The sequence below is a fragment of the Mustelus asterias genome, chromosome 10, assembly GCF_964213995.1.
Source record: "Mustelus asterias chromosome 10, sMusAst1.hap1.1, whole genome shotgun sequence".
NCBI classification, from domain to species: domain Eukaryota; kingdom Metazoa; phylum Chordata; class Chondrichthyes; order Carcharhiniformes; family Triakidae; genus Mustelus; species Mustelus asterias.
Window position 1 is genome coordinate 91,554,884 of NC_135810.1, and position 7,018 is coordinate 91,561,901.

Genomic DNA, 7,018 nt, shown 5'->3' on the forward strand with positions numbered 1-7,018 from the left:
CTTGTATTTAGGGGCCGATCATCGGTCTCTGAGGACAAGAATTTACAGCAGGAAAAGGATTTGCATTTATATAGCAACTCCCTTGACCATCAACAACCAGTAAAGTATTTTGAAATGCAGTTACTAGTGTGAAATGCAGCTTGTGATTTGCACACAGCAAGATCCCACAGACAGCAATATGATAATGGCCAGATAATCTGCTCCTGCGATGTTGGTTGAGGGATAACTATTGGTAAGGACATCAAGGATAAATTCATCTTCAAAGTATTGCCACCTGAGAAGGTAGACAGGGCCTTGGTTTAATAGCTCATCCAAAAGGCAACACATTCAACAGTGCAGCACTCCCTCAGTAATGCCTTTGGTGCTTAAGTCCTGGAGTGGGACTTGAGACCGCAGCCTCCTTACTCAGGAGTAAGAGTGCTACCTACCAACGGAAACATGGTTTACATAAAACCCATGCTTTGAGATTCCCCAATGATGCATAGTCCCTTCACCTCGAGGTAGCAAAATCCGATGGAAAAAAAACAATTTGCTTTTGGAAATAATGCCAAAAACTTTGAAAGCTACAAACAGAAACATTTTACTGCTCTACCTTCAGCACTGACAAGATTCTAACCTCACCTTTGTCCTTCTCCATTAGTGAAAAACCCTGTTGAATTTGTGAGAGTTACAGGGACACATATGGAGACATTGATTTCATGAATGTCTAACAATTAAAGAGCTGCTAATCCTTTAGATAACCAACAGTCTAATATAGACAAGTGAAGTAACATGAATTTGGGATTAGGAAATTAGTATGTATGTGCTGTGCAAGAATACCCCATTAAAGGGAAGTGATCAGAAAAGAGAATGAAATTGCTATTGATGTTTAAGTTGGGAGAGGTACAAATTCCTGAGAAGAAAATATATTTCCAGTTAGGGGGAGTATGTTAGTTGTGATTATCTTAAGGCTTGGGTAATTATAGTTGTTGTGGGATAATTTGAGATGGCCAATTATGTTTTAACTTAAACAATGCAAAACTCACGAGGCAAGTATCTTTGCATAAAGACGTAATATTTATTTAAAACAAAAACACCACAAGCAGCTGCTCGGAGATCATCAAGAGGGTTATGTGACTCTGGAACAGAGCGACAGAACCTCTCCGATGAATCTAACTTGCAGCATCAAAAACAGATCAATTATAGATTTTCTTATCCATCATTCTCATCTCATATTAATTTAAAATCAATTTCATTCAGTATACTTACATCAATAATAATCTCTGACATATCCCTCAGCCAGTTGCATTTTACCATTCAGCATAACGATATTTCATTTGTCTTCAACCCAGACACTAACTCCCATCTTGGCTGAACTCACTTCCTTGTTGCTAAGTAATGATAGACGCTCATCATAAAGGTCAAAGTGAACATTCTCATCGGCTCACTGCCAAGTTCAATGGACATGTGACCCTGCGTCCAGGTACGTATCTATTCTATGTCTGGGCAATGAATGTCCCTATTCGTAAAGTTGCAAAATATGTTCCCTCACCAGAAACTTTCTGATATGAGTTCCCAGGCCTTTGGCTCTGAACTCTTTACATTTACCATCATCCCTTACGGCAACCTGCTCTTGGCTGAAGTAAACAATGATTCATGCAATACTTAAAATACATTTTAAAATATCAGTAATAGTTTAAAATCATAATTACTTGTTTGATTCTCTTACTGCATTTATACACGTGTGAACCATTTGTCTCATTACCTTAACTTCGTTTCAAGGATCATTCAACTCTTTACTGGTAGTACTGTCAGTGTCTTATTCTATCTGTAACCTTAGTAGCTGATTAATAACTTACCCCTTCAATTGTGTTCCTGGAATTTGCTTGTCAGGAAGTGGAGAAAGAATTCCCAAAGTTTTTCCTGAATTGGTGGTGAGTGTTTCTGGAATTTGTTTTTGTCCCTCTCAGGAGATAACATTGCTTGGGAGTGGATGTGTGTGGTTGTACCATCGACTGGACAGAGTTGGCTTGATGGGCCTCATGATCAATTTCTCCCTTATTTCCACGCATTTCTGAGCAATGTCATTGTCCAGTTGTGATATACTTGTAATGCCAAGTTACTACTTGCTATCGGACATTGCATTAGATACAGTGGGCAAGATCATTAAGTGAGTGAGCTGCATCTCTGAGAGAGGGGACGTTGAACTTCTGCTCACCATGGAGGTATATCCTTTGCTCCCATTCAACCTTCCAGCTCAGCGTCCATAATATTTTGTAGGTAAATTCTCATTTTTCTACAGTGGTTGTCAGTGTGTGGTTGTGACTTGCTGTGGGAGGACGTTGTTACAATACAGGTTTGTAGAGAACGTGAAGCTCCCTGCAAAAATTATTTATCTATTTTTACCTTCAGCTGATGTAAGCATATCTACATAAAAGAAAATATCCCTTACCACTGCCAGAAAAGGCCAGAAACCTGAGCTTGGTAGTCATCCTTTGCATCGGGTGTTCCAACCAAGCAAATGAATCATTTATCTCACCTAATTTGGATGAGATTAGGCATCCTTATGGACATCATCTGAATTTTTATTCACTAAATATCACCAAAGTTTAAATAGTGCAAAAACATCCATCATAATACAACGGGTGCACCTACACTACGTAGCCTGCAGCGGTTCATGAACCATAGAACCATAGAAAATTACAGCTCAGAAACAGGCCTTTTGGCCCTTCTTGTCTGTGCCGAACCATTTTATGCCTCGTCCCACTGACCTGCACTTGGACCATATCCCTCCACACCCCTCTCATCCATGAACCCGTCCAAGTTTTTCTTAAATGTTAAAAGTGACCCCGCATTTACCACTTTATCCGGCAGCTCATTCCACACTCCCACCACTCTCTGCGTGAAGAAGCCCCCCTAATATTCCCTTTAAACTTTTCTCCTTTCACCCTTAACCCATGCCCTCTGGTTTTTTTCTCCCCTAGCCTCAGCGGAAAAAGCCGCCTTGCATTCACTCTATCTATACCCATCAAAATCTTATACACCTCTATCAAATCTCCCCTCAATCTTCTACACTCCAGGCAATAAAGTCCCAACCTATTCAATCTCTCTCTGTAACTCAGCTTCTCAAGTCCCGGCAACATCCTTGTGAACCTTCTCTGCACTCTTTCAATCTTATTTACATCCTTCCTGTAACTAGGTGACCAAAACTGTACACAATACTCCAAATTCGGCCTCACCAATGCCTTATATAACCTTACCATAACACTCCAACTTTTATACTCGATACTCCGATTTATAAAGGCCAATGTACCAAAGGCACTCTTTACGACCCTATCCACCTGTGACGTCACTTTTAGGGAATTCTGTACCTGTATTCCCAGATCCCTCTGTTCAACTGCACTCTTCAGAGTCCTACCATTTACCCTGTACGTTCTTCTTTGGTTTGTCCTTCCAAAGTGCAATATCTCACACTTGTCTGCGTTAAATTCCATTTGCCATTTTTCAGCCCATTTTTCTAGTTGGTCCAAATCCCTCTGCAAGCTTTGAAAACCTTCCTCGCTGTCCACTACACCTCCAATCTTTGTATCATCAGCAAACTTGCTGATCCAATTGACCACATTATCATCCAGATCATTGATATAGATGACAAACAACAATGGACCCAACACCGATCCCTGCGGCACACCACTAGTCACAGGCCTCCACTCAGAGAAGCAATCCTCCACAACCACTCTCTGGCTTCTTCCATTGATGATGTGGAGATGCCGGCGTTGGACTGGGGTAAACACAGTAAGAAGTTTAACAACACCAGGTTAAAGTCCAACAGGTTTATTTGGTAGCAAAAGCACACAAGCTTTCGGAGCTGCAAGCCCCTTCTTCAGGTGAGTGGGAATTCTGTTCACAAACAGAGCATATAAAGACACAGACTCAATTTACATGAATAATGGTTGGAATGCGAATACTTACAACTAATCAAGTCTTTAAGAAACAAAACAATGTGAGTGGAGAAAGCATCAAGACAGGCTAAAAAGATGTGTATTGTCTCCAGACAAGACAGCCAGTGAAACTCTGTGGGGGTTACAGATAGTGTGACATGAACCCAATATCCCGGTTGAGGCCGTCCTCGTGTGTGCGGAACTTGACTATCAGTTTCTGCTCAGCGACTCTGCGCCGTCGTGTGTCGCAAAGGCCGCCTTGGAGAACGCTTACCCGAATATCAGAGACCGAATGCCCGTGACCGCTGAAGTGCTCCCCAACAGGAAGAGAACAGTCTTGCCTGGTGATTGTCGAGCGGTGTTCATTCATCCGTTGTCGCAGCGTCTGCATAGTTTCCCCAATGTACCATGCCTCGGGACATCCTTTCTTGCAGCGTATCAGGTAGACAACGTTGGCCGAGTTGCAAGAGTATGTACCGTGTACCTGGTGGATGGTGTTCTCACGTGAGATGATGTGTCGATGATCATGCCGGATCTTCGACACAGATGCCATCATCTCACGTGAGAACACCATCCACCAGGTACACGGTACATACTCTTGCAACTCGGCCAACGTTGTCTACCTGATACGCTGCGAGAAAGGATGTCCCGAGGCATGGTACATTGGGGAAACTATGCAGACGCTGCGACAACGGATGAATGAACACCGCTCGACAATCACCAGGCAAGACTGTTCTCTTCCTGTTGGGGAGCACTTCAGCGGTCACAGGCATTCGGCCTCTGATATTCGGGTAAGCGTTCTCCAAGGCGGCCTTCGCGACACACGCCAGCGCAGAGTCGCTGAGCAGAAACTGATAGTCAAGTTCCGCACACACGAGGACGGCCTCAACCGGGATATTGGGTTCATGTCACACTATCTGTAACCCCCACAGAGTTTCACTGGCTGTCTTGTCTGGAGACAATACACATCTTTTTAGCCTGTCTTTATGCTCTCTCCACTCACATTGTTTTGTTTCTTAAAGACTTGATTAGTTGTAAGTATTCGCATTCCAACCATTATTCATGTAAATTGAGTCTGTGTCTTTACATGCTCTGTTTGTGAACAGAATTCCCACTCACCTGAAGAAGGGGCTTGCAGCTCCGAAAGCTTGTGTGGCTTTTGCTACCAAATAAACCTGTTGGACTTTAACCTGGTGTTGTTAAACTTCTTACTGTTCTTCCATTGAGCCAGTGTCTTATCCAATTTACTACCTCCCCATGTATACCTAGCGACTGAACCTTCCTAACTAACCTCCCATGAGGGACCTTGTCAAAGGCCTTGCTGAAATCCAGGGAGACAACATCCACCGCCTTCCCTTCATCCACTTTCCTGGTAACCTCCTCGAAAAACTCTAATAGATTGGTCAAACATGACCTACCACGCACAAAGCCATGTTGACTCTCCCTAATAAGTCCCTGTCTATCCAAATATTTGTAGATCCTATCCCTTATCACACCTTCCAATAACTTGCCCACCACCGACGTCAAACTTACTGGCCGATAATTTCCCGGATTTCTTTTGGAACCTTTTTTAAACAACGGAACAACATGAGCCACCCTCCAATCATCCGGCACCTCCCCCGTGAATACTGACATTTTAAATATGTCTGCCAGGGCCCCTGCAAGTTCAACACTAGCTTCCCTCAAGGTTCGTGGGAATACCCTGTCCGGTCCTGGGGATTTATCCACTCTGATTTGCCTCAAGACAGCGAGCACCTCCTCCCCTTTAATCTGTAAAGGTTCCATGGCCTCCCTACCAGTTTGCCCTATTTCCGTAGACTCCATGCCCGTTTCCTCAGTAAATACAGATGCAAAAAAACCATTTAGTATCTCCCCCATCTCTTTTGGTTCCATACACAGTCTACCACTCTGGTCTTCAAGAGGACCAATTTTATCCCTCACTATCCTTTTGCTCCTAACATACCTATAGAAGCTCTTTGGATTTTCCTTCACTCTGTCTGCCAAAGCAACCTCATGTCTTCTTTTAGCCCTCCTGATTTCCCTCTTAAGTAGCTTCTTGCACTTTTTATACTCCTCGAAGGCGGCTCACCGTCATCTTCTCAAGGTCAATAAATGTTGGCCCAGCCGGTGATACCCAAATCTCATGAAAGGATAAAAAAAATATATATCTTTAATCATTAAAAATACCAGACAAGCTGTCTTTATTCATCATCAAAAACTTTCAAAAGGAAAACGGAGAACTTCATTTCAGCAACTGGATTCCTTTCTCCTGACTTATTGTGAGCTTGGAGGTAGAAACTGAAGTAATTTAATTCTGTTTCTCCTTTTGTCTTTCCCTGAGTAATGTCAAATCGTAAAGGTCATGGATTACACAAGTTACGCCACAAATGTAGTCATCGTGCACCTTGTACGATGTTTCTGAACAGAACAGATTTTTAAAAAATGGTATTTAGGAATTATCCTGCACTGGAATGTAGGCAGGAAGTTCCAAATAGTACACATTCTTCTCAACTGTTGCTTTTCCTCCTCCCGTGCAGATAGACTCACAAAGGGCACATTTCATGATGTACCCTCTGGAAAACATTGCATTCTAAGCCATAATGAAATATTCAAGCTATTTTTTCTTTGCAATTGATTTGTTTCCCTTCAATATTTTTGTTTCAAAGTTGACAAATGTTTTTATTTTTAAAAAAAACTATAACTAAATTAAGTAGCATTAATCCATTTGCAACTGCCCAATACAGGTTTATGATTATTGGAAAGCTCATCCACATTCAACAAATATTCCCTTCTCCCGGTCCAGTGGGGAGAAACACACTTCCTCTAATTTTCTCCCCTCACCACCCCCCCCTGCCCGCCCGCCAAGTTCACAGAGACTCCGTCCCTCCTAATCCACTCCCAATTCTCAAACATCTCTTCAGAACTGCTCAATTCAGAGAGGCACCTTTCTCCCACCCAGCACAGAAACACTCGCTCCCTGACACATTCCTGATGACTGTTCCAGGCTGCAAGTCCTTTTTGATCTCACTGTTCCGAAATCAGTCTCTGCAGTGGGAAGGAAGTCCTGATTTACAACCAGACCAGGAGCTGACACATAGTAC